Below are 27,866 nucleotides of genomic sequence, written 5' to 3'. Positions count from 1 at the left end.
CACATTGTTAACAGCTGTACAGTATGAATGACAACTGCACTTCTTCAGGACTTCATATTGGAATGCTAGAATCCAGACTTGGCTGAAGTGTGTGATAGTCCTTGTAAACAGAAGATGATTAGATTTTAAAGTTTAAAAGCATCCTTTCATAGCATAGTAATTATGGCGTTTATCTTTTGTTCATGGCTCTCTTTTCACAAGATTAGGAATTTGAGGGACAGCCTTTACAGGGCAAATTTCCTTGGGTGAAGGGAACCGCATATAGTATGTTTGTAATAATCTGTATGTTGATGAAAAATTTAAGCAAACATTCTAGAATTATGTTTTGGGAGTGCCTGTTTTCTATGTTGTGTGTGTGTGTGTGTGTGTACACACACATTATATATATATGTATATATATGTTATATATATATATATATATATATATATATATATATATCACACACACACAGTGACCAACCCTTGGACCTTCTGGTGAAGTATGGGAAAAACATATGAATATCAATAATAAGAACAGAGATTAATGAGGAATCACCACCTGTTTTTTAAAAACTACTTCTTCTCCAAATCTGCTTAGTAATTCTGCCAAACTAGTCAAAACTTGCTACAGGCAAATCTTCCCCTCTCCATCCTGCAGGTATTATTCAAGATGCATTCCTGAAGACTGGAACAAAGAAACATTTTTCTTTTTCAGTCAGTTTCCCATTAATGTTCATTGCTGCCTGTCAACACCTATGTCAGAACAAAGCCAAAATGAAGTGCTATTTTGCATATCTTTTATTTATTTAGAAGTATTTCTAGCTTGCTTTTTATTGGAAAGGGATCCCAGGGTGGAGCACAAAAATAAGTAAAACCACATGAGTAATAGTCATAAAACAGGGCAGCTAAAACATCAAAATCATGACACTGTATTTGCCAGCACACCAGGAATAAGAGTCAAGACAACCAACTGTTGATAAATAGGTTATATTTATTAAATATAACAACTTGAGGATCTGCAAAACCAATTGACTAGTCAGATTCAATCAGTGTAACCAAATCAACCGAATTTCAGACAGGTGTTCATTAATAGATGAGGGTAATTTCTACCCCACCACCTAGGCAAGTTAACAGCCACACTCTGTGTGCATGCAGCAAGGTTTCCTAAGATCCTCCATCCCCACTGTGTGGACTTTGGGTGTAAGAGCCCTACAGTACAAGCACCAGCTCAGCACTGGTGGTACTGGCAGGGGATAGGGACATTCAAGGAGCAAATAAAAATTGGGATGCCTTTCATAATTCTGGAACTGTCCCTGGGAAATCAGGACACTTAGAGGGTATGGCATTGCAACTCTCCACTTCAAAGTGCATCAGACATCTCCCATTTCTTGCTGAGGCAGACCTGGAGGGAGGAAGTTGAGTGTGACTAGGTGCTTCAAGGTGCCAGTACAGCTTGAAAGAGGATGAGAAAATTGTGACTGTATCATTTCCATCAGGAAATGGAAGGTTGTCCCATATTCCCTTGTGTCATACATTGCAGGAAACTCTCATTTCTTATGAAGCATGCAGTGACACTCTTCTCCTTCTCTAGGCTGGTATGGCTGAAATAAGTTACACTCTTCTGCCTTTGGTAGAGTTGGAAGGGAATTTCTTTGGATAGAAGTTGGGGCCAACAATGTGAATCTGCTGAGGAAGTGCAGAGTTCATTGTGATCTCACTTATATTCACCTTCGTCTGACCACACAGCCAAATACATCATTACTGGAGTGGGGGAAGGTAGTGAAACAATCAGCATCAAGGCTCAGCCTTTAATTCTTTCTTCAAAGCCAAAAGCCAGGCATTCTACAAAAGTGCTTTGGACCAGGTGAAGAGTGCATTTCAATCACCCATGCTTTCACAGAGATAGGTTGCCAGCATAAATATTATCATTTAGCCTATAAAATTGATATGAGTATTGGTTACACACAGAGAAACACACACATATCCACATTTATACCAAGTTAATGGCCTGAGGAATGTACTAAACTCAGGAGATTAAGTATTTCTTCTTTCGTTCCAGCACAACAAATGACAACACGTTAAGTTTCTTCTGCTTTCTTAATCTTCACAAAAGCTAATTAAATATCTATCTAAATGAAGTCACTGAATGTAGTAAAATTCAAAACTGAATAGATTAAGGGGTTTTTTTTTTTGCTTGGCTTAAAGAAAAGCTTTTATTTCTACTTGAAAGATCTAGTGTGCCATAAATATTTACGTCATTGAGGGCTTTGCTGTTTGTGGCCAAGTTTTTTCTTAACATAGCCTTTTGTGGCTGAAAACACAGACATCAAAGCCACTAGGCAGATGACTTAATGGTTGTTCAGCAACAGACAGAAAAGACCATAAAACTGCAATGGGAGATTCTGAAGCTGATGTTAAGAAACCAAGAGCTCGTTCCACACGAAACATTTTCTCCCCAAAAGTTGTAAAGATAACCACTCCAGTAGGATTAATTCTTGCTTGAGCAAGATTACCTACTGGATCCTCTTTGTGAAATAAAAATAAAAATTCTAGGTTCTAGAAAATAAATGAGTTTCAGGACAATTAAGTTTAGTTGAAATCATTTCTCTCTAATGAAATCCCAAGAACCCAAGAGTTTAACATCAAAATAACATTTCTTGCCGTCACATGCCTGTGATGGAGGAATAGGCTGTTCCACAGAGGAATACCTGCAAGACACCATAACAGTGCACAATGCACTGCAATGGGGATGCTGCAAAATGGAGTTCCAGTAAATTCTCAGCAGCTGTTTGCCTCATTAAGTGATAAAAGCTTTTTGATGTCAAGGATATAAGGCGCTTCCAGCATGCCATTTCCCTCCTTTTCTTTTTTTCTGAGAACCGTTTTAAATGTTCACAAAAAAAGCACAAGGTACAGGCTTCTGGGGATGGCAGCACTTTAAAATACAGGTGAGGAAATCATATGCTTCAGTGCTTTTCCAGGTAAGTAAGCTACCATGATGTTGGGAACAGTTCAGTCCTAGTTTCTTTTAGATGTACTCAGAAGACTTTTGACATTGCATACTTGAGTGTTGTTCTGTCTGCCACCTGCATCCTGAAGTACTACATTCCAATGTGATGGATCCTAAAGGTTTGCATTAGGGCTGAGTTATGCAGATGCTGAAACTGGAATACTGGGGGCGGGGTTTGTACTGGATAGACTGGATTACTTGTAATTGGTGACTCGTTTCTTAAAATCAGCAACAGGATATACAATTTTTTTTAGGATTTCACCCCAGGACATATACTTCCGCAGGGGCTGGATTATGCTCCCGAAACAGACTTTGGACATGCCATACCGAAACAACTTGAACCACTCAAATGAATTGAAATCATGTGAACTAGTGAACACATAAACTTTAGAATGAAATTGAAAAACAATGTCCCAATAATGTGCAGTTATATTTGGTGCTTGCTGGGCACAGTTTAATATCCACTGAGATATCCTGAGTAAACTGCATAGTTTTGAGATGTCAAAACCCTTACTCTAAGATTCAATTTTACTTGAATAGTTTTAGCTGTCTGTGGCAGGAAGGAAATGTTATTGCTGAGTACCAAGAAAAAAGGATCCAGAAACTATGAAAAAAATGTTTTGATTACCTATTCATAGAGTTTTAACAAATATGTATGTGTTTCATTTCATCTTTAATGAATTTGAGTACAAACTGCAAGGTCTTATGCAGGAGGATGCTAACATGTTTCAAAACGGACAATTATTAAATACTTTTTTGGTTACTTCATCCTGGGCTTCTTTGGGAGGAAGGGCAGGATAGGAATTTAATAAATATTATAATAATAATAATAATAATAATAATAATAATAATAATAATAATACTGCAAAGGTTGGGAATCTTTGGCCCTCCAGATGTTGCTCTGGACCACAACTCCCACCATCCTTGGCTCCTGGCCATACTGGTTAGGGTTGATGGGAGGCAGAGACCAACAACATCATCTGGAGGGCCATAGATTAGAGCCTTGCTGTAATGCTTGCACAGGGAGAAGAATTGATAAACTGTTTTGCTCAAGGTCTTCTGGTCTTCTGCCAGAATACTCTGTGAGTATTCTGGTCTTCTGCCAGTACTCTGTGAGTACTCAGTCACAGAGGTTTGCATAACAGAGCCACAGGTCTGTTGAATCATCTCAGTTTCCAGAGGTTCTTTGTTGAACCTTTTTTTTATAGGCAGATTAGGTACCAGCCTATGCGCCCCACACCTTTTAGGGGCCCCACAACCATTGAATAAAATAATTTTGATTTGGTCGTGAAAGAAAATTACAATAAAGCTTTTTTAGTTCAATATTATCCCACTAGAGTGCACACACAAGGGGGCCCCCAAGATTTTGACTGCCTAGAGGCAGGGTTTAATCCAGCTGTGCCTTCAGACCTTCACCCTCAACACTGGGGTATATGTGTTGTTGGCAGGAACAGGGATATTGGAGTATGCTGGCCACTGTCCTGCAACCCTCCTCCATGCAGTATAGTCTTAGAATGCATGAATTATGTAGCTATTATGTAGCTGGGGTATTTTTGGTTGCTAATAGAATTGTTTGCTTTATTTTCTTCTGTAATGAATGCCAAACAACTTTTAAAAAGAAAATAAAAAACATTGGCCAGGATATCTTGGCAAAGTTAATTCTCTGCCTTTTGTGTTTTGAGCACAGCAGGAGATAGTAGGAATTAGGCAGAAAGTAATTGCCTTCTTCTTCAGCAGGTTAAAAACTTTGTTTTCTTTCCATTCACTGGGCTAGATCAACTGAGTACGTGTGATCAGAAGGAAAAGTACTGCCTGCGCAAGAAAATGCAGAGATGTGTATCTTCCTTCTCAGAGCAAATGATGCAAAAATAATATGTTCTTTTGGGACACAGCTATTAAGTAGCAAGATAGATATATGTTACTGCTGCCAACTCATGACATAACGTTTGTATGTGTTGGCAAGCAGTATGTTTGTATATGCCTGATCTAGCAGGAACAGTTCAGAGTTCTTAGTGGGACAGAAGACACAGACAGGAACTGGAAGATATGCAAAAAGAGAAACCATTAGGGAGAATCTGGTTTGCATGAATTTGGAATTCCAGCTGTACATTCTACTTCAGGAACAGCTTTATTTGCTGATTGCTGCTTTCCATTTATTCTCATGCAGCTTGTTACATTTATGAACAATTTTACCTTAAGAACTATTCATAAGCCAGAAAGAAAGAAAGAAAGAAAGAAAGAAAGAAAGAAAGAAAGAAAGAAAGCAAGCTCTCTTGGAAAAAGGATCTTTAATTTCTCAACATTTATCAAAAGAGATAACGAGGGTTTTTTGGAGTGTGGAAGGTAGGCTATATGCCTTCTAACTCCTGGATCCTCCCTACCTCAAACTCACTAGTAGTTTGAAAGAAAAGGGCCAGGGTTGAAAGTTGAACTAGAAGCTAGAAGAAAAGTGACAGGCTGGGAAGCCAAAGAGTCAGAGTGATGTTTTAAGTCTGTTTGAATCCAAGGGTGCAACTATGGGGGAAGCAAGGCGCTCTTGAAGTGTTAATTGGGAAGTGTGCATACAGTATAGATGCAGAAACAGATTTAGATACCAGCAGTCAATTCACTTCCAATATGCGCTACATAATGGGGATGTGCCTGCCGTGCTCTGGTCCATGGGGTCACGGAGAGTTGGACACGACTAAACAACTAAACAACAACAACAATGGGGATGTGGTGTTCATTCTCATTCTCATTGCATGCTCGTGGTGCTGTGCAACTGTATCTGAACTGAAGCCAGCATGTTGAAAAGCTATTCTAAAACCAGATGACCTATTTCAAGACAAGAGAAGGTTACACACATAACCTACCTGCATAATTATGAAGTAAGGACTCTCTGTTTGTAACATCACAATCAATTTAATTCATTTTGTGGCTGTCTCTAGCTTCATTAGATGATAAAAGCAGATCTTCAAGCTTGAATCCCACTGGTGTTTGTGAACATAAGATCCAGCTGCTATGCAAAATGGAACAATAAATTAAACATAATTATGCACAGTGGGCACAACCTTACCTAGGCAGCTTGTAAATGACAGGGAGGTGTCTGCCAAACATGCTTGTTTTCCACAAAGGTGACTCTGATGCATCAAAATACAGTAGTCGCCTCACCACACAGCTTAAAGTCTTTCAAATCTGAAGCTTCTACATTAACAGTTTATATTTCTTTGTTTTAATTATTATTTAATCATTTGCTGTATTTATATGATAGGAAAACATCACACAGAAGAACATTTGGGGAGTGCGGTAGACGATCATCATCATAAAACACATCAAGAAAGTTTTAATTTACTATATGTAGCCTCATCTGTATACTCATTTTATATGAAGCTTTACAGGGCCAATTCCTGTGTATATAACAATATACAGATTTGAATTAAAATGTTGTTTTATCACACATGTTGTTAAGGTTGGAGCAATAAATGTTGCACTAAAAGAATCCTCTTGCGGATGAATAAAAGGAATAAAATTAGACTTCCCTTTTATATCCTCCAAGAGTTCTGAGCACTACTCATTTGCAACGCAATGAAAAAACAATAATTGACCTCTAGATTAGTATTTAAATAATAAATAGGTTAGTGAATTAATGCACTAACCTTTTACCTCAAAGACATAGTTTAAATCAATGTAATTACTAGGTACTAAAATTACAAGTGCAAAGGGGTGAGAGTGGTCATGCTCAGAGGTTCACACATCATATAATTATAGGAAAGTACTGTTATTTATTTAGCAGTTAATATAGAAAAAGGAGAACAGGCACTGCAGCTGTCCATATCCTGATGATATGTTTTTTTCAATATTGAAAATACTCTGATAGAAACAAAACCTCTATTAGTTTATTCCACTTGAAACATATCTTTAAAGTCTTGCTTTTGTAACATTAACAATTGTTCTACGTATATGTAGTGCATAATAATAACAACATGAGTATAGCAGCTTCCCTTCTCCTGGTGAGAACTAACCCCAGCCTCAGAACTGATAGGTTTCCAGGCACTGCCACTGCTACAACAGAGAAATTAAGGTTGGAGCATGCAAGCAGATTTCTGTGACCTGGTGGGATATGGCAGAAGAACATTGGATTTTCAGTGGTTCCTTTTGTGACATCCTGAGCAGGGCAGTTGTAGGAGAAACGTTTAGCTGAGACATAGAGCTCCTAACTTGTGGTTGCTTCTTAGACGCATTGCCAAAAAAAGTTTATTTTGTACATACTTTATTTATCTTGTCCCCATGTTTGTACCGAGCCTGAAGGCTGGGTCAGATATGCAAAACAACACCTTCACATAATGGACCCTGATTCTTCCTGGCAATATATTTGTGTGGAGGCTGCTATATATTAATACAGCTGCTTTCTGGGAATAATTCCATGTTCATGATGGCTACAGAATGCACTGTCATAGCCAGCAAGAAGTTGCAACTGTATGCATAACAACATAGGAAATGTGCTCTACCGTTTCTGTTAGAGTGCCACCATGGGCTACCCTGGTCACACATTACATTCTCCGCATGGATGGCATCTCATAGGGAGCATTTTTTGTGTGTCTTGTCTGCCCTTTCATGCTTGTCAGCCTGTTAGTATAATTTATACACAATGAGATTCCAGTAGGACATCAGTCTAGGCTTCTAAAGAAGAGATTAATTCCTGGCTTTGGCTGTAGCTGTTGACTTGGGTCACCTAGCTGAGAACGCTAATTGGCAATTAACTTAGTTAGGTCCCAGCCAAGAAGTGATAAAAAGGCATTAGTAATCTCAGTGGATAAACAGGAAGCATGTGTGAATAAGCAGAAGATTCGGAAGCCAGATTTAGAGAAGGGACAGCTGGCTCCCAAAATGACTGAGTTTTCAGAACTTGGTTATTAAAGCAGAAGAAGTGGACAAACAACAAGTGAGATTTTATTGTGACAATAAACCAGTCTCCTTGGGAGGGACTGTGCAAAGAAACTAACACTTGGTTTAAAATAACCAGAACTGGATTGAGACCTACATACATTTTCACTGTGAGTTTATATCTGTTAGTTTTTGGGAAAAACTTCACAATGGAAGTCTGTACAGAAGGTTGCTTTCCAAGGGCTCCAGTGCCAGCTTCCATCATTCATTCATTCATTAGCATGGCTAACAAATCAAACCCAGGATAAGGCAGATGAAGAGATGAGGCTATACAGATTGGGGTTGTCATGCAGAATGTTAAGCCTCCACTCTAGTGGTGTCCCCCTCTACTTTCTGATATATACTATAATGTTTACCATTTAGCGATATGGTGCTGCACTTGGGAGATGCTGACAAAAAGGCTAATACTTACCCTGCACGTATGTTACTGTGTGGCCTGGTCCTTATTGACACGGTACCTAGAGGAGAGGGGGAGTTGCAATATGTCTCTTACATAGATATGCCGCAAGAATCCTTGCAATACACAATTCATCCCTGCCCATATGATGAAAGATTTTGCTCTTAAATAATATGAAACAATACTGAAAATCTGCACTAGTTTTACAAAAACATGTGCTTCCAAGTCTTTATGGATGCATTATCTATTTGCAAAGAGGAAATGCTGAAACAAGGTGTTTAAACGTATGTATAATTCATGTACCTACAGATACATTCACATTTGAATACTTTATTGATTTAATAGCACACTGCCTGATCTTGAATCTATTTCCATCAAATGGGGTTGTCCTTCTGACTTAAGGGATCATTGGGTCAGGGCAAATCATTAGCTACTTTTGGAAGTACAGAAAATGGGTGTCTCCTATCAGACTGTTAGTGGAATTAAAACAGCCATTCAGAATGAGTGCATTAGTAGTTTATGCCAATAAGATACCATGGGAATCTTTCTTTAGTACTGCTTGTACTGTGTCTGTATCCTGGTTCCTGCATCAGTCATATTTAGGAAATAATCCCTCTCCCTCCAACCCTGTTGCATGTAATGGTGGATAAGGGCCATTTTTGTAATTGTTGCTGATCGTATTGTTACACACCTCCCCAATCTCCACAAATGGTGCGATATTCCAGAGATTGCAGGTACACTTACACTGGTCTGTGCTCCCTTTGGGGACAATAAGCACCGCGGAGTCTGTGGTGTCTTTATGATATATGTTTTATTTAAACATATGTGCAATCAACAACTATACGGAGAAAGTGCAGAGCATTCACGTCTCAAGAGGGTCCTGTTCCTCCCCAAACATCGTGTCTGACCCTCTTTGTAGCATAAAACAGATTGCCCACCTTGTGCTCTGACCCCCTGCTCCAGCTTGCAAAAGGGACATTTTTTCCTGTTCGCTTACCTCATTGCCCACTGTAAACCTGGAAACTTTCCCCTCTGGTGTTGTCATTTGCTAGTTCTTCCCCCTCTGTGTCCTGCAGAGTCTTTTGCCTTGTTGATTGCTCTCTTTTTTTTCTCCAAAAATTTTATTGATTTTCACAAAATTATAAACACACAAACAAATAAACAGAAATGAATCATAAACTTATTAAAACTAATCTTATTAACATTGTTAAGTGACTTCCTCGTATCCCCCTGGTTGAATTTCAATGTATATCATTTTAACGGTTTTCCAAATCAGTGTTCTTATAAAATTAACTTAATCACTTAACATCTTTCTTTCCAATTCAGCATTAAACATATAAATTCATCACATTACATATTTAAATCCTAAGCCTATCTGGTAATTGCAAGCTTTTTCCAATTAGCTTAACATATTTAACTAAATAATCATTAAATTTCGTCCATTCTTCCTGGTACTCCTCCTCTTTCTGGTCACAGACTCTTCCAGTCAGGTCGGCTAGCTCCGAAAAATCCATCATCTTCATCTGCCATTCTTCCACTGTTGGTACTTCTTGATTTCCACTTCTTCGCTAATAAGATTCGAACAGCAGTTGTGGCATACAAAAATAATTTAACATCTTTCTTTGTTGATGGCTTTCATTGATAGGTTAATGACTGGCCATCACCTTCATTAGCATAAGCTGAACCCAGGGATTTCCGTGTTTGGTACAGTTTCATCAAACCTTGATTAATTCTAACTTTTAGTAAATCCAGGAATTATGGGGAGGATTATTTGGCACACAGGAGTTTATGGGAGCCTTGATGCCCACCCCCAAAAAACTTATAACAATATCCTTTGTACAGTGAGCAACAGAATGATCATTCACACTGTACTGCTAGCCCAAGGAAACACAGTATCCCTCCCTGACTGACTTTGTGTGCTTCTGTGAAGATACTAAGAGGAAGGGCATAGAGGTGTGAAGCCCCAATATATAATTCAAGTTAGAGACACCTTTCCCTTTAATACAATGATACTAATGAAACCTGGGGATTTCTTAACTAGTGTTAAGATGCTCTGAACCATGAAAGTGTTAACATCTTTACACAGAATGTGGATTTATCACCTGTAGAAATACTATCCTCTTTGGAAATGATAATCGGCATGCCACACTTGAAAAGAAATATTATGTAAGTCTTTTGGCAGCACATAAGTGGATAGAAATTCAAAACAATATAATCTTTAATCTGTTGCCAAATGACACTGTGTTCTTCTTAAGAGACTAACAGGTGTTAGTGGTTTCTCTTGTGAGAACCAAGACATCACCTTACTAATGATGCAAAATGTTTTGCCTGGTTCATGTAAAGTGACTGGAATTGGATTACATCTTGAATAAGAAACTGGGAATGTTTTCAGAGCTGCCCAACTTATTGGATATAAAAGTGCATTTCTGGAGCAAAACAAATTATTTTTTTTAAGCCTAGTGTCTCAAATCATCATTTTGGAGATAAAGGTAATATTGTGAATTTCCTTCTTGTACAGCAATTTACCAGAAGCAGTAACATCTGTTTAAGAGAATACAGGAAATGGGTTGGGTTACTGAACTTGAGTTGAGATCACTTGCCAGCAGTGATTCTAAATTATAATTAAATTTCCTTTCTATATCTCTAGCTGCACACAAACAATCCCAGAGATGATGCCATGATCCCTGTATCCAACAGTGATCTGGACACAGAGTCAGAGGTTGCAGGAGCTCCAGATGGGGAACTGGGTCTGGGTCAGGGCTCAGAGCTGACTGCGGTACATAGAGAAACCATTGCACCTGAGCTGGTTGGACAAAAACTCACAGAGGAACCTCCCAAACCATCAGGGCATATAGTATCAGATCCTGGATCCTCAAAGACACCTTCCGCTGAGCTTGAAGAACGAGATTCCTCTGACTTCACATCACCAGTTTGGCAGTGCCAGGAGCACACCAGGAAGTAGGCTATGGAATGAAGGTGTGCCTGTATTCAGGCCAGAGGATTGGCTCTTTAAGGCTCTTAAGTTCTGTAAGGAGGTAGAACATGGAGGAGGCAGTCTGCAGACAGAGGCATAAAGGACCTCAGTCTGAGTACAAAATTAGTTGGAGTAAATTGTTCACTTGGAGCTAGCTATTGTCCAGCAACCTTCTACCATCCTCGCACCTTTTTCCATAGGTTTTGGCATTGGATCAGAACAAAACACATATGGTAGATAGCATGGACATAGCCAGGATTTATGCTGGAGGAGCTCCAATGCCCAGGTAGCAGGCAGGGTGGGGATCCCTGGCTCACACCCCCTCAAAATCATGTGCCCAGGGCTATGGTCCCCCCAGCCCTCCCCACACTACACCCCAGGTCAGGAATCCTTTGGTTTCTTAAAGACTAAGGGTTATATTCCATGCTGTTCCTACTGAGCAGAACTAATTTCCATTCCACACCACCTCCCCACACATCGTCAAAATTTTCTGGGAGGGAGGTTAGGGGACCCTTCAGAGCGGAGTCTTGGGGTGTGCAGGGGGCTTTAGGGACAACGAGGGGGAAAGTGAAATCCTGTCATCTGAGCAGAAGTCTGCTTGCACCATATTGGATTACAGCATAACAAATTTCTTTATGACTGTTTTCATTAAAGCCCATTTTGTGAAACCTTGGTTGACATATATAAGGTACAAGTATGGTTGAATGGCAACACAATACAAAGCATACCTTAGGTGATAATTCAATTATAGCTTAAATGTATATTACACAGGCACAGTGAACATTTGCAGTAGCAGGAATCTTGATATTGGTGGTTTTCCTGAAAAAGGCAGTAGATGCAGGATGTGAGTGTTTGGTGCTAAGTAAGCCCTGCACAATTGCACTGTGATTGAAACTAGTAAAAATAGTTCATCAGCATAACAAATTCTGATACCTGCCCACCATTATGTTTAGTGAGTAAGGTATGTCCCCCAAACTACACAGTTCCTGGTTAAATCTTGCCCCACAGGCTCATCTGGTGGAAGTGCTTCTAGGATTCTCCCTCATCCCCAGAAGAAGAGAAATCTAACTCCAGGATACAGACTCAAATCTTTTACAAATTCTCAACATGTAAAAGTATGGAATTCATTAGTTTTATGTGGGTGCAATACTGGTCGAAAAGCTTGAGTATTCATAACTGTGTAAAGGTGCATAAAGTTAAGGTTTTTCTATCAGCTCTTCAACTCACAGCATAGATAAAACACAATGATTAGTGCAATGTGGAGTCAGTAAAATACCATATGCCCAAACAATTCTCATGGTCTTGCATTTGTGGATTTGAGCTGATGAAAATAACTAGAACACTGACATTAATTCTTTAATACAGTGTACTGTATATGTTTTTAAATTGATATACTCATGTTAGTTCAGCAGCAGTTATAAACAGGCAAGTCACAACTAATACTGTTCCTAGATTTATTATATTAGAACCTCATGTTTGTCCCCCAGCAGCTGAAATGTTATTACTACCAACCTAGGGGAGTGGGGGAATGATTTCAAAAATATGCTGAGTTCTCAACATTCATTATGTTATTTATCGGGGGGCGAGTCCCCCACCAATGGTAAGTGGCTTTGGGGGAAGGGAAAATGGCACATCTCTCAAATAGCTATATTATCTTTTTATATTTTATTTCCATTAATAATGCTTAACAGTGAAACTGAGATCCTAAGGATGCTGACCTCGAGTATAAGGGGGTTTGCAATAAATAAATTTACAAAGTAACTGTGAGGATCAGGATGAATGCCGTTAAAACTAATGTAGGTCAGATTCTGCTCATAACCTTTTACACTGTAAAATGTAAATTGCACTTAACTCATAGAGAAAATGGGTTGGAGAAAAGAATAAGCCCACTGTAAGCAACAAATTCTGTTTTTTTCGTGTAAATTATTAGCTTTCTATGGTCTGTCTTATCTTTTAATTACTTTTGATAGTTCATTTTGAAAGAATTACCATATGCAACCATTGTCATTCAGTTGTTTGTACTCATTTCTTTGGGATAAAGTAGCTTATTTCAGACTGTACAGTAACTTTTCCAAGTTGTTATTGTAGCAATGTGCACAAGAATCAGCAAAGTGGAAAATACAAAAACACTATTGGTTTTGAGGAAAGTATGCTGAGGAGCAGCAAGTGTGTGTGGATCATAAAAAGAAATGCTCCCTTTAACATTTTTCCCCCTATCCTACACACACATGTGTGCAGTGCTGCCATACACCAAGTTGGACCACTGGCCCATCTATCTCAGCATTGACCACACTTACTGGCAAAGACTCCCAACAATATCGGACAGGGGTCTTTCCCAGGCCTACCTGGAGATTCCAGGGATTGAACCTGAGATCTTTGGCATGTAAAGCATGTGGTTTGCCACTAAAGTATGGCCATTTCTTCCTCCCCTACTCCAAGAAAGCATAGGGGAAGCTGATAAGAAACCGTCCTGCAAGCCTTTCTATCACTGTCCTTCATAGTGGCTACAAAAAAATATTTTCCTTCCAGTAGCACCTTAAAGACCAACTAAGTTAGTTCTTGGTATGAGCTTTCGTGTGCATGCACACTTCTTCAGATACACACGGCTACCTATCTGTAACTTCATAGTGGCTGTTGATGTATACTGCCTTCTTCATAGTTGTGAAACAAGCAGGAACACACTCAGATCCATTCATTCCATCTTCCAGAGGGCATTGTGTGAATCAGCTCACAGCTCACAGAGTAGATTTCAAATGCTGCTGTTCTCATTTAATAATGCAGCTGCGTGGAGATCAAGGCAAATGCCTTTGAACACAAAACTTCAAAGCACAGAAAGAACTGCTTCATTTGAATAAATTCCAAGACCTTAAACTTAGGTATGGCCCCAATATTTTCAATAAGACTATTAAGACCAAGTAAGGACTGTGTGTACAAAAATGTTCAGGTGGCAAACTGGAGGCCTAGTTGCATATATGGATCTATTCACCTCTTAATGGGGCTCATGGATCACGTCAATAAAAGAACATGCCTCCAAGCAAGTAGGTGACTGACATTAATTAGTTGGAGTTAGTTCCAAGTCATTGTAAATGCTCCAGATTATTTCACTGTTGTCTCTGGTTTTTATCACATGCAAGAAAGCCTGTAACTTTCTTCATTAAATAAAATAAAATAAAAAATATATTAAGGTGGAAAGCCTTAATTACATTTTTTCAGCCCATTGTATGGCTTGCTTTCCGGGATCTTGAATTTGTTTCTGTGTTGTGTTGATTAGCTCCTTTTGCAATCAGTGATTATTCAGGTTGAATGAAATGCAGTAACTCCTTTTTGTTGTTGTTGTTTAAAACCTTCCAGCCTTAAGCTTCCAGCAGGCTCTCTAACAGGCTATGCAAGGAAAAGGTTTGGCTGGTTAGAACTGGGAGAAAGAAGACTCCAGTAATGCCAGGATAATAGATTAGGCAGATTAGGGAATGCTTGTTCCTTAAATGGAAAGGGGCACCTGGAATCCCCCCTGCTTACTCTGCTTTCTTAACAGTTCCAGGTAATTGGGAAATTTTAGTATTCACTCATTGCTCAATTTAAACTAATGCTGCTTAGCTATGAGTATCACGATGTTGACTGGAGCATATAAGGATCAGTCTGTGTAGTTTACCTTGTTAAAGGAAGTAAACCGAAATTCCCTTAGCCTGCAATAAAATAAAAACAGGATTACAGAGCCAGACTAAGAAACACAAAACTAAAATTAGAAATAATCGTGGCTTTTTAAATTTTTACATATGGCAATGGCTTCAGTTTTGAAACATAATATTCTCATTAGTGAAATTACAGGAGATTATTTTGTATAATTATGTAGTTCTTGTAAGCTGTGGGGAGCAGATAATTGCAAAATAAAAATACTGCTTACACAGAAAAGTGATCTCCCATGCTTATATGGAATTTAATCTGCTTTCTAGAGATTGCCCTCTAGTGGGCACATGGGAGATACTATCACAGCAATTACTTTCCTATTTGCAACCATTGAAGAAAACATCATATAATACATGATGCTTTCACCATCCAAACATCTGGTTACAGTCAGTAGCACATGTACATGTTTTTGGGCATCTGTCTGGTCATTCCCCTTCCCATCCTCCTCACAAAATGGGGAGTAAGGAAAGCATTCATCTTCAAAACAGTAGAACAATTTTTCAAACTATATAATAATTCTCACTTTGCATTATTTTATAATGAAAAGTGAGTACCAAAATTTATACAAAAAGAGAAGATTTTTAACAACTTCAATACCAAAACATTGTTACAACTGTGGTGTTAAGATCACTTGAAAATAAAATTCTTCTGAATCAAGTTTGGCATAGACTTTTGAATACAACTAGAGTTCTGAAGCCAAATATTATTTCAAAGAATTATGCACACCTGCCACCTCTGCAGTTACCAGCTATGCACTTGTCTGCTCTCTGCCCTCTCCTCCACCCCACCCCACCCCCCGTTTCCCCTCTCTCTTTAAACATATCCTTTCTTCGTCTCATTTCCCTGGATCATTAAATCCATGTTAAGCGTCCTTTCCTAAAGTCACTGATTCTAGTAAGGGACCTTGTCCTAGGAATGTCCAGACAGAATGTCCCTAGGGTCCAAACAGTTTAGCCAGGATGGCAAAGACCAACTGACTGCCTAGCCCAGGGCGGTCCAACTTTTCATACCAAGTGGGCCACAATAGTACTTTGACAGAGAACCTGTGAGCCACACACTACCTTGTTGCATGGTGGGAAGGGAGTGAGGCCAAAATCTGACGCTTCCCCCAGCCCTTGCACTACCTTCCCAAAGCTGGATAAGCAAGGCTTTGGGATGGATGCATGGGGTTTTGGAAGGGTCATAAAGCCCTCCCGCCTCCTTCCTAAAGCTGGCAAAGCACTAACTAGGCCAGGCTTCCTCAACTTCGGCCCTCTGGATGTTTTTGGCCTACAACTCCCATGATCCCTAGCTAGCAGGACCAGTGGTCAAGGATGATGGGAATTGTAGTCTCAAAACATCTGCACAGCCAAGGTTGAGGAAGCTTGAACTAGGCTTTGGGAATGAGGCTGGAGGACTCTAGGATCCTTTCAAAGCCTCACTTAACCGGCTTTCAGAAGGCAGTACGAGGGCTGCAAGCGGGGCATCAAATGTTGCCGAAGGCCCCCACAAAGACATTAAGGGCTGCATGCAGCTATGGGCTATGTGTTGGACTGCCCTGGCCTAACCCTTCTGTGACAGCCAAAGAACTAAGCCAGTCATTGCTAGACGTTTCATTATTAGCTCAAAACCTCATAGCATATAATTTAGACACTGTCCATTTTTTAATGGCTATTTGAAAGAAGATAATACGCCTAGCTGGAACTCTGATCATTGTTTCCAAAGTGATGAAAAATAATTTTGCTATAATCCTCCTCACACAGAAAATTGTATGCAGTATTTCTAAGGACTCTTAAGGAGAATTCATAGCATCATATTGTTAAGACTTCTTCATAATTTCAAATTAATATAATGCACTGCTGTGTTGGCTTATAATTAATGAAAATGATAGACCAGCAGCCCAAGATTTATTTTTAATCAGCATGAAAAATCCAACCACCTTTCACAGAGAGACTTCATGATCTGTCAGCTCCCTTTTCCATTGTAGTTTTCCTTCCCAGCCATCTGTTTTGTCTGCCTTCATGCCCTTCAACAGCATGGAGCCCCATGGGCTGAAGCTCTTCAGACTTCTGTTTTTCCAGATCAAGATCCTGATTTCCAGGCAACTCTATTCATATTCTGTTTTTACTCCCTGGACTGCATCTCTTAAACCACAGATGGATAACTTGTGGCCATCCAAATGATGTTGGACTACAATGCTTATAGGCCATACTGGCTGGGGCTAATGGGACTTGGAAGTACAGAAACATCTGGAAAGCCAGAGATTCCCAATCCCTGTTTAAGTCCTTTATTCGCCTTGTTTCTTTATTCCTTGACTCTCTGCCTTTCCAGTGTCTCTGCTGGGCTGAGATGACATCAGAGCTCTCATTGTAACAAACATTTATGCCTATGACCATCCTCATTTTGGGGGGGAGGAATTCTTTGCAGAGCTGCTGTCCTGGGAAGAAGGATTGTCTTCATGTTGATGACACAACCAGAGTGGTGCTCCTTCACAATTTCATGGATATTCAAATACATATCCTGCTCATTGAAATATGCATCTGTGTTGAATCTTTCCTTCCTTATATATATTGACATTCTCTCCAAGGACCAGACAATGAAGTGATCATGCTTTAGTTTTTCTGTACTGCCACATCAAGGATATTCATAAAATTGATGACAAATGCTCATATCATAAAAAATGTATCATGACCACCAAGAAAACAAATAAACTTGACACAGAGATTACACTTGCCAACTATCTTAAGAAAGACTAAGTAAATAGAAGACAATAGAAGACAGGCCAGATATTAAGGAGATTAATCACTTATTTCATCAGGGAATATATGCTATCGTACATAAAATGATTAATGATAGCATCATTAAGCTTAATCAAATAAAATCATTTCCATTTTGGATTGAAGCCAAAGATGCATAATATCAGAAAGAGAAGGCTTATTTCTCATTGAATTTCAACTGGTACGTAAATGGAATAAGAAGACAGACAGGGAGAAACACATATACACATGTCCACATGCAACCCAACATTTGTGATTATGTAAATATTCTACATCCGTCGGGTCCCTCAAATTATTTCTAAAACAAGTTAACCTATAAGACTGTGGTATATAGAAAGGCTTGTAAATATCTTATTGCTGCCTCATGTAATCTTCTCATGCTATGTGTAACCCTGGTGAGCTCTATAAGCATACAGATCTTTCTTCTTATGTAATCCCAAATGGGAAACCACAACTTCCATATATGGGTTTACTTCACTGGATCATAGCCTATCTTGAGTTTATGGGCAGATAGACATGTCTCCGAAGAGCAATTTCTACTTTTAAGCATGGATCACTTCTGCAGTTAGCTGCAGTTCTTATCATTCAATTTACATGCAGTAGTACCCACTTTCACATGCACCTAATACATGCATTTGGTAACGAGAAAGGGAGTCTAATTTGGAAGAGCTCTTTTCTGAGTCTCACCTGGCAAACAGAGGAATGTTGTTCTGCGTGGAATAGAGTTTGCTGCTCACCATCAGTTTCCCGCTACTCACGTGCTTAAGAGTTAGGATCAGAGAAAGCTGTCTTTGTTTCTGAAAGAAGAATAAAAAGCATTCTTTATACCAATATAAAGTTTAAAAAAAAAAGTTGGAAAAACGCTTGCTGACAACATTTATTTGGGGGCCACAGGCGCTTTCAGAATATCCGAATGCAGCCTTCTGAGACAGCTGTTGATACTCTGGCCTCAAATGTGTGAGCTTGTTAAGGAATGGCTGCTTGCGGCATAACTTATTGTAAGGATTTATTTGGTGTTATATTTCCTCAGTGAGCTCATTCAGAATGCACAGTCCAGGATGAAGAAAAGTCTCATTCCAAAGGAAGTGAAAGAATATATATTGTTTGAGGTTTAAGTGAGCATTTCACCTACCAGTACAATCATATACATTATATATACACATCTTCCGTTGGTTCACCTGCAAGGCGAAGTGAAGAAAGCTATATTCAGAATATTCCTAAACTGATGGTATTTTAACTACATTAAAAAGGAGGAGAAAGGAACCAGTAATGCACAGTTCAGCTTGAGGAATAGAGAATGAGGGCTGATAAAAGCTTCATGTGACATTAGACTTGGAGGCAAAGAGGGAGGGAGGAAATGAGTTTTTAGTGGCATCTGTCTGTTCAGGAGACAATAGAGGAGTCCAGCCCCAAAGTCAAACCTTTGGCGAGTTATAGCTCCTGCTGTAGCTGTAGAGACTGATATGGAAGAGACATGTTTTGTTGCAGCTGGGTCAGATCCGGTTATGCTGCTGCAGACACTCTCTGGAGTTTCTTTCTTCTGCACTCCTCCCAGGAAGAAAATGAGTAGCTAATTATTTTTCAAACATGCTATGGAGATGTACAACTGTCATTCTTGAAATAATGATAATAAAACCAGCATCCTATAAAGGTGCATTGTTTATGCTCAGGGAACCCTAGAGTGCTGCCTAGTGGTAAAATGGGCAGAGTGGCATAGTCATTCTCCCATATTATTGCTTTTCTTGGTTATACAGCGCTGTGTGTGTGTTCTTGCAGGTCAATTACTATAGCATTTGCAAATATCTGGCTATCACAGATCAATCCAAGCTACAATTGTCCCCCAAGCACAAAGTAAGAATAAGTGCATGCAGAGCAGAACCCAAGCAGCTGAACTCAAACACAGCACAGACTGTGCATCAAGTATTGACAACTATGCTGCACCGTATCATAAGATAGTAAGTACTTGGAAGCTGTTCCACAAAACATTTATGCATTGTATGGATGGGCAATATTGAAGTCAACAGTCTCTAGCCAGGAAAATAATCAATGAATCCATGGCAGAGAATTCTAAACATCAGCAGAAAAAATAACTCAAGAAAGTAAGATGAGCCACAGATTGCAGTTAAAAGTCATGCATATGTGTTATAAGGTCAAGAAATTGGACATTTTGAAGTATACCCATTTTAGACTTGCATACTTCTGAGACCTACCCCTTCTACAAATTCACTGAAAAACCCAAATGCTCCCTTTCATACACACACACAACAGAAACACATAAACAATCTTGTTTAGGTTCACCATTCATTCGAGGATTGGTCATGTGTGGAGAGCATTAAACATTAAAAGGAGGAACATTTGTGTACCTCTTGTTATGAAGCAGTAGCCTTGACATTCCTTATTTTTACTTGTAGCAATCTTGATTTTTTTTTAGTCATGCTTTCAAGAGATTTTTGTTTTGGTTTCGCCCCAACGCTAGGCCACTAAAAGTTTTAATGTATAAGGCATTATTAAGCTTTACAACTCAAAAGTGGAAACACTGGTCATATACTGTATTTATCAACCATAAACAGAATGCATGCATTATACAGCACATCTGCTGATAGATGATGATAGAAGCCATGCCACAAGAGGAGTGAGAAGGTCAGTGATACAAGCATGGAGGTAATTATTGTTTATAGCTGCACTAATTGATGTGGAGTGCTGCTCATGGTCTATGGTGTGAGGAGTCACAGGGTTCCACAGGGATTATAACATTCTTAGCTATTTCACAGCACTGTTTCACAAATGAGTTTCCTTTTGCCTCTACTTTCTAGTCTTCAACAAAAACTGTAAGATTCAAGAAATTAGGCATCATTTTATATTCACTTCATTAACTATTTCCTTTGTTTAAAAAACAACAACAATTCACCCCCAGGATAGAAAGAATTTTGAACTTCTTTTTTTTAAAAAAGACTGCCTATTTTAATAAAACTGAGTTTGCTTATGAGAAGCACATAGAATATTATTTCCACCAATAAATAAACTATAGTGCTTATTTTGGCAGCTGCTGCTCATTTAATACAACACAGATGTGTGAATATATCTGTGTTTACTTTAGTGCAGGGATCACTGTAATTTATAACCACCAAGAGGCTCTATCTGTCCACAGTGATCCCACAGACATTAAGGTAGGTCACAGATGTTGGCTTCACAGCCAACCAAGTCATGGAAGCTTTTTCTATTTTGATGCAAAGAGCTTGGTTAAAGAGTCACATATTAATGGAGATTTCATGTAATTCATCTCCTTACCCGTACTTTTAGGTCTCAAGACTGTCTCATGAAGATCTAAAACTACAGCCTCCTGTGTCCATACAGCTTTCTTTTCAGTGCCAAAAATTACACAGCTAAAATGTAGGTGAAATTCTTCTGAAAAGTAAAGAAGATTCTGTTTCAATCATCCAAACCTGTTTGTTTCAGAATATTTTTCTTCCCCAAGGAAACTGGAGTCTAATCTGCAGGTCCATCTCTTTCATCATAATAATACTTGATTTAAAGGCATACCACTGTTCCTTGTAGGAGCACAGGGTTCTGCTCAACCCTTTGAGTAACTAAGAGCACCTCAGAGCTTTTCTTAAGTTATGCACTACCAATGATTATAGGCACAATCAACTGGGAAGCTCTCCTCTGCAAGTCCCGTCATGATTAATTGATAGCTACGTAAAAGCTTTACTCTTGTACAACTTAGATAACTTAGGGACTTGCACAGGATAACTTACCAGTGAATTGTACCCATTGGACCTTGGGCCTTGCCTAACAAATAACTATGGCATGAAGCCCATGAAACACCTCCTTCACACACACACAGTGAGAAAAGTATCCCTGTGCAAGCAATTTTGTGTGTGTGCATGTGGATCTGTGCCAGTATGCTATCAACGAAAACCCATTTAAAAGTCCACAGTGGGTCTTCTATGAGTGTAATAGCCTTTAATAATTTTTACTATACACTTTCCCCACATAAATATTTACCCACATTGATAATCAGATTTTATCAGCACAGGTGTAGAAAGTTCAGCTTTAAAGCAGGTGATACTCTGTTTAGAAATAAAACACAGCAAAGCAAAAGCTGTATGTGTGATATACTGAAAAGAATCCATTTATTGACATATCTAATTTAAGTTAAAAAGCACAAACATAATGAGTAAATGTTGTCTTTACTGGGTTTAAAAAAAAGTTTTGTTTTATGTTGTGAGCTGCTCTGAGAACTTTTTTTAACAGCTCCACCAATATGTACTGCAAGCTTATAATTATATAAGTAAATAAATGCATATAGATAAAGACTGTTAGTTAATACTAATTTTACAACAAAGATTTTCCCTTCAGTAAGGTTACTGCAATAAGTATATGGATCAGTTGTGTGCCAGCACAACTATGATTAGAAGTTTTTGAAGCATTTCTGGTTTAGCAAACTCTGTACCAACCCCAGTGAGTTGAAACAATGACACCAACACATGGCTAGCAAGAACAGGTGGTCTAATGGCATAGGCAAAACAGAGGAACTTGCTAGCACATAGGGGTGATACACAACAAAATCCTGGTTTTAAAATGTAACAAGGCAGGCTCCTGTGGTTGCCAGTTCAACAGGATGCCTGAACAGATTCAGCAATAAAGTACCCGACCAGGGGTAGCCAACATGGGGCCTACAAAGGCCTTCCTTGGTACCTACCCCACTGATATTAGGCTTGGAATAAGAATTTTATTGTAGCCAGTTTATTTTCTAGTTTACAAATGTCCCCACAGGTTGGCAACCCTTGTGGTATACCTTTATATTTTCCAACCCTATCAGTTTGTGTACAGACAATGCCAGTTTCAGTCTACTTATAACATATGTTTAACTCCAGTTTCCAGAGTTTTTACTGGTCCCTTGCCAGCCAACTCTCTTTTTTCAGGTTACAGCTCTCAGTAGAGACTATTGGGACAGCAGTCCCCAGTCAGAACCTTTATCAGCTGCCTTTATCCATCCTCCCAAGAACAAAATGAAGCACCGTTGGGATACTCCATCAGATACTTTGCATAGCCTGTCACCAGATCCTTCTAACTTAATAGAACAGTAAAAGCTAGTGACTTTTTCTTTTGCTGTAAGAATTAAACCATGTGATCCACTGACAAGCGTGCTGACTCTGGATGTGGCAAAATTAGGGCAAATTTCTACCTGCCAATTAAGCATACAGTGTAGCCTTAGGCAAACTGCACTCTCAAAGCCCAGCCGACCTTGCATGGTTGTTGTGGTTGTGATTGAAAAATGAAGAGATGCAAATGTAACAAATAATAAATGTCTTTATTATACTGCAAGCTCTGGCTTGCTGACAAGCTCTTTATCCTCTTAAACAAGTAGAAATCAGTTGGTGCTGGAAAATAAGTAAATCTTGAACTGCTGGCATCCTTTAGAACCAGTGTGCAGAAGCACAAGTTTCTAGAATTATATATTTTTAAAATTTCTTAAGGAGGCACTCCTTCAGATGTTCATAGAACAATCTAACCCTATCTAATTAATCTCTTACATTTATGATGGCTATCTGACAGCACATACAGGTAGTCTAAAACACTGAGCCTATTGGGCTTGCCAATCGGAAGGTTGGCAGTTCGAATCCCCGCAACAGAGTGTGCTCCTCTTGCTCTGTCCCAGTTTCTGCCAACCTAGCAGTTTGAAAGCACGCCAGTGCAAATAGATAAATAGATACCACTGTGGCAGGAAGGTAAACGGCGTTTCTGTGCACTCTGGTTTCCGTCATGGTGTTCCATTGCACCAGAAATGGTTTAGTCATGTTGTCCACATGATTCGGAAAGCTGTCTGTGGACAAATGCCGGCTCCCTCAGTCTGAAAGCGAGATGAGCGTCGCAACCCCATAGTTGCCTTTGACAGGACTTAACCGTCCAGTGATCCTTTACCTTTTTTACAGGTTCTAATTGTCTCCCAGCTCAGTCAATTAGGTGTGTGTCATAAACTTCCAGAGAAAGCTCATTCATGTTCAAGACTTTCTAGGCAAGTGACGACTTTCTTGCTTGACTCAGTCTAGATTTGTCTGACCCTGCTTCACCCTATTCTCCCATCCTGCCTTGAATGTTTCTTGCCTTTTGCTTTCCTAGAAACTGACTAATGCTATGATGAATCCCACAAACTTCTCCCAGCTAGGTTCCCAGTGGGCTCCAGGTCTTTGGCCAGATCTTTGAGGAAGTCACTGTCTGCCAATAAAGAGTGGAAATGACAACTGCTTCCTCCAGAGGACATTAATATAGGTTTACTGTAGTGAAAAGCCTGTTGCAGAAGATCTTTACAAGCCTGATATTCAGGCTTTTGTGTGTGTCATAGTACTATGTGCAGAGGAGAGCGCCCTCTGCACTATTAAAAATAGATTTAATATAATTCTTGCAGATCAACTGAAACATACACTTGCCAAGATACCTTTGAAATCTAAACTATTTTGAGATTATTTTTATTGAACAACTATTTCTAATATAGTTTGAAATCCTATGACAAGGACATTTCAAAACTCACTTTAAAAAGATCTGTGGCTATACTTGGGCTTGCAGACTGTTTGACAGTGTATGTATGGATTATATATCATTTGAAAAGAAGCCGTTAGAAACAGAGAATCATGCAGCTTTTTCTAAGTTGCTGCAGCTTTTGAACTTCTTCTTTCTGTTGCCCTAGGTGTTTCATTAGCACTTCAACTACAGTTGCATCACATTAACCTTTTTATAGTTTAATGCATAAATTTAAAGTAGGACATGAAAGAAGGGTTGAAGGGTGGAGAAAAGCGATTCACAAAGAGAATGAGGAGAAATGAAATGTGAATGTAAAATATAGCTATTCCTAGCAAAATCAAAAGAGAAAAGACCTACCAGAAAATCTAAATTATAATTTTTAAATACACGATGGTATAGAATGCACTGTGGATCTGGACTCAAGCACACTTTCTTCAACAGACATAGTAAGTGCATAGAGTTGGAGTATGAAATTTGGTAATAGATAGCATCTGAAGTGGAAGGTTTGCTATCCTTGTACAAGACTCTTGATCTCAGGTAGGAAAAAAAACAGCTTTTTTTTATTCAATACACAACTTTTGTTTTTATGTTGCTATTTTTCCTTCTTCACTATACAGTCATACCTTGGCTGTCAAATGCCTTGGTACTCATCCGTTTTGGCTCCCGAATGTCATGAACCCAGAAGTGAGTGTTCCGGTTCATGAACATTCTTTGGAATGCGAACATCCGACGTAGCTTCTGCGGCTTCCGATTGGCTGCAGGAAGCTCCTGCAGCCAATCAGAAGCCGTGCCTTGGTTTCTGAATGTTTTCAAAAGTCAAACGGCCTTCCGGAATGGATTCCCTTCGGGAACCAAGGTAAGACTGTATGGTGGAAATCATTTATAAAGCATCTAAAACCATGAAGTGTTGAACAAAGATTAAAAAGCAATACACACTCTGCCTGCAGATTTGCAATTTAGGACTCAGCTAGGGCTTGCCAATCAGAAGGTTGGCGGCTCGAATCCCCGCGACGGGGTGAGCTCCTGTTGCTCGGTCCCTGCTCCTGCCAATCTAGCAGTTTGAAAGCACGAAGTTCAAGTAGATAAATAGGTACCGCTCTGGCAGGAAGGTAAACGGTGTTTCCGTGCACTGCTCTGGTTTGCCTGAAGCGGCTTAGTCATGCTGGCCACATGGCCTGGAAGCTGTACGCCGGCTCCCTCGGCCAATAAAGCGAGATGAGCGCCGCAACCCCAGAGTCGGTCACGACTGGACCTAATGGTCAGGGGTCTCTTTATCTTTACCTTTATTATAACTGCAAATAAAACATTCTAACTGTGTTGTAAAGTGCATTATACAAATGTGGCACTAGATGACGATGGTGAGCTATGGCAAATTCAATATATTTAAAAAAGCAATTTCACAGCGTTTTTTTATATGTGTCTAGATTCCACCATTGTTAAGGATAGGACTTACTTGTAAGTGGCAAATGAGGAAATGCAAATGACAAATGCTTTCTGTTTTCACACTTCTTCTGTAATATGCAAGAGTGGACCTCCTACCCCTTTGTGGAAACATATGTGTACACACCATACATTTAAAAGCACGTTTCACCCAGTAAGAATCATGGGGAGTATGGTTTATTAAGGATGCTGGGCATTGTAGCCTTTTAATGAGTAAACTACAGTTACTAGGATTCTTGGGGAGGGAATGTGTTTTAAACTTTCAACCAACTGCTTCTAGCCTTTAGCCAGGTGTATGAGAGTGAGCGGCAAAAGCATTGTGAGTGCCTGGCTCCTGTGCCCCACTTTTCTGAGCTGTCCACCAGAGCCTGCTCCTCTGTGTGCAGGAGCTGCAGGGCTTGGTGCAGGCTACAGAAGCATCAGAATGTATTATGAAGATAGTGAAACAGCAGCAGGAGGAGAAGGGAGTTGGGAGGAGCAGTAAGAAAGCCACACTGCAGGTGCAACAGAAATACAAGGCCATCCACACAGCACTCAATAACTACCAACAATCCTGAGCTCTAATGGGCTGCAAACTGCAGGTTATTTCAGGAAGGTGAAAAAGGCTCAATCTTTTATATGGAAGACCTTTAATGCATATGGAAGCCTGCAAAACATAGCCTGTTGCATTCCCAAATGGAGAGACCACAGTGCCTGAAACATACCAGAACTGCTTTGTTTCCTTCCCCAAAAAAATAAATAAATCTATATATCATCTATATTGCTGCCAGTAAGAAGAAGAGTGAGAAGTTCGAGCAGGATCACCAATCCAGGGGGACAGGCTTGCTTTGACTTCCTCAACTGCGAATGGACCTCTTGCTTATTGAGGAGGACATGGGCAAGATCCTCATTTCCAATGTCTTGGTGAGCTACCAGGAGCCAATATCCATCTTACCACTGGCAGTAGGCCCGTGAGCCCCACTATCTCTACCATGGCCCATTACCTGAGGACACCAGCCAGCACAACATCTGGCTGAGCTGGTTTAGCAGCAGGGATGGTATGTATTTTAATAAACTGAACAGAGTGAAAGAGTATGCATCAGGGGTTAGCGGAGAGTGTGTGTACAAACTTAGCAGTGCTTAGTGTGTTTTTTAAGTTGCTATTTTGTTAATGTTAATATTGTTTTATAGATTATAAATGCTGTATTGATTTGTTAATCATAGAATATGGCTTCTGCTGTAATTCTGATCTTTAGCTTTTTTGGGTTGCTGCTTTGTTAATAGTGTTTTATGGATCTCAACTGTGTTACTGATCAATTGTTAATTATTTTATATGATATATGTTGTACTTGTGATACACTATTATGCTGTATTATGTTGCTTTTATTTATTGATTGCAATCCACTTTGGGGATTATTTTGAATGAAAAGCGGCATAGAAATACAATAAATCAATCAAAATGTGCTTTAAAAGTAGGGTGTGTATGCAGTTGATTAGTGAAGATATAATTTTTTTTAAAGCAGAGTTCTTTAAATTAAGAACTTCCAGTTCCTGTTAGTGTAGGACAACTGCATACAAACATAATTCCAATGCCTTTGATGGGATTACATTTAAATTACATCTTAAATAGATGCATTTTTCTAACTGTCCTTTATCAAACTATATCAAGTTCAGTACAAACCGTTTGCGTTTATCAGTACTGTATTTTCAAAGAGAAACCTGAAGTTTCAGAAATTATTAAAGATGCATCAGGCTTTATTATTCAGAACATGGATGCAGAGGCTGCACTCTACCTTGAGACATAAGTTTGGATGCTCATAAAACAAGCCAAACAATTAATCCCTTCACCAAGGGATGACATGAAACCTCAACCAGGGTAGCTTCAAACACCATTAAAGGCTGTCTTTGTGCTCATTAGCACCATTGGGACAGCATTTTGTGTTGGAGGCTTTAGGTTTTACCAATTCAGCTCCAAAGAAAGTTGTTACCAGCTTGTATTCTGCAGTTCACAGGCTCTCAAAAAGAACACATTAAAACAGTTAGAATCCCCAGGGCAAATGGAGGAGATTAAGTAGCCTTCTCTTGCAACAGAATCCTGAGCAGACAAAGCTTGGTATTGTGTATTCAACACACTATCTCTTTCTAGCACTGAACTTTACTATTGTCCTTCCAGATTCTAGTTTACAAAGTGTTTGGGGGGCT

General features: G+C 39.3%; 1 protein-coding gene and 1 long non-coding RNA gene across 3 annotated transcripts in view; one reads left to right on the top strand and one right to left on the bottom strand.

The window, feature by feature from the left end:
• Positions 1 to 27,866, top strand: part of ROBO1 (roundabout guidance receptor 1) — a 573,037-nt gene that overhangs the window by 248,903 nt on the left and 296,268 nt on the right. The gene's annotated exons all lie outside the window — the stretch shown is intronic.
• LOC310760385 lies at positions 14,015 to 18,472 on the bottom strand. Its single transcript, XR_014546947.1, has 3 exons — positions 18,411 to 18,472; positions 14,933 to 14,966; positions 14,015 to 14,064 (listed from the first exon to the last, which is right to left on the bottom strand). It is a non-coding gene; the product is annotated as an uncharacterized lncRNA (long non-coding RNA).

Source organism: Podarcis filfolensis (assembly GCF_964270895.1).
Source record: "Podarcis filfolensis genome assembly, chromosome: 4".
Classification (NCBI taxonomy): Eukaryota; Metazoa; Chordata; class Lepidosauria; order Squamata; family Lacertidae; genus Podarcis; species Podarcis filfolensis.
The sequence above is the reverse complement of the archived record's forward strand: the minus strand, read 5'-3'. Positions and strand labels throughout refer to the sequence as shown.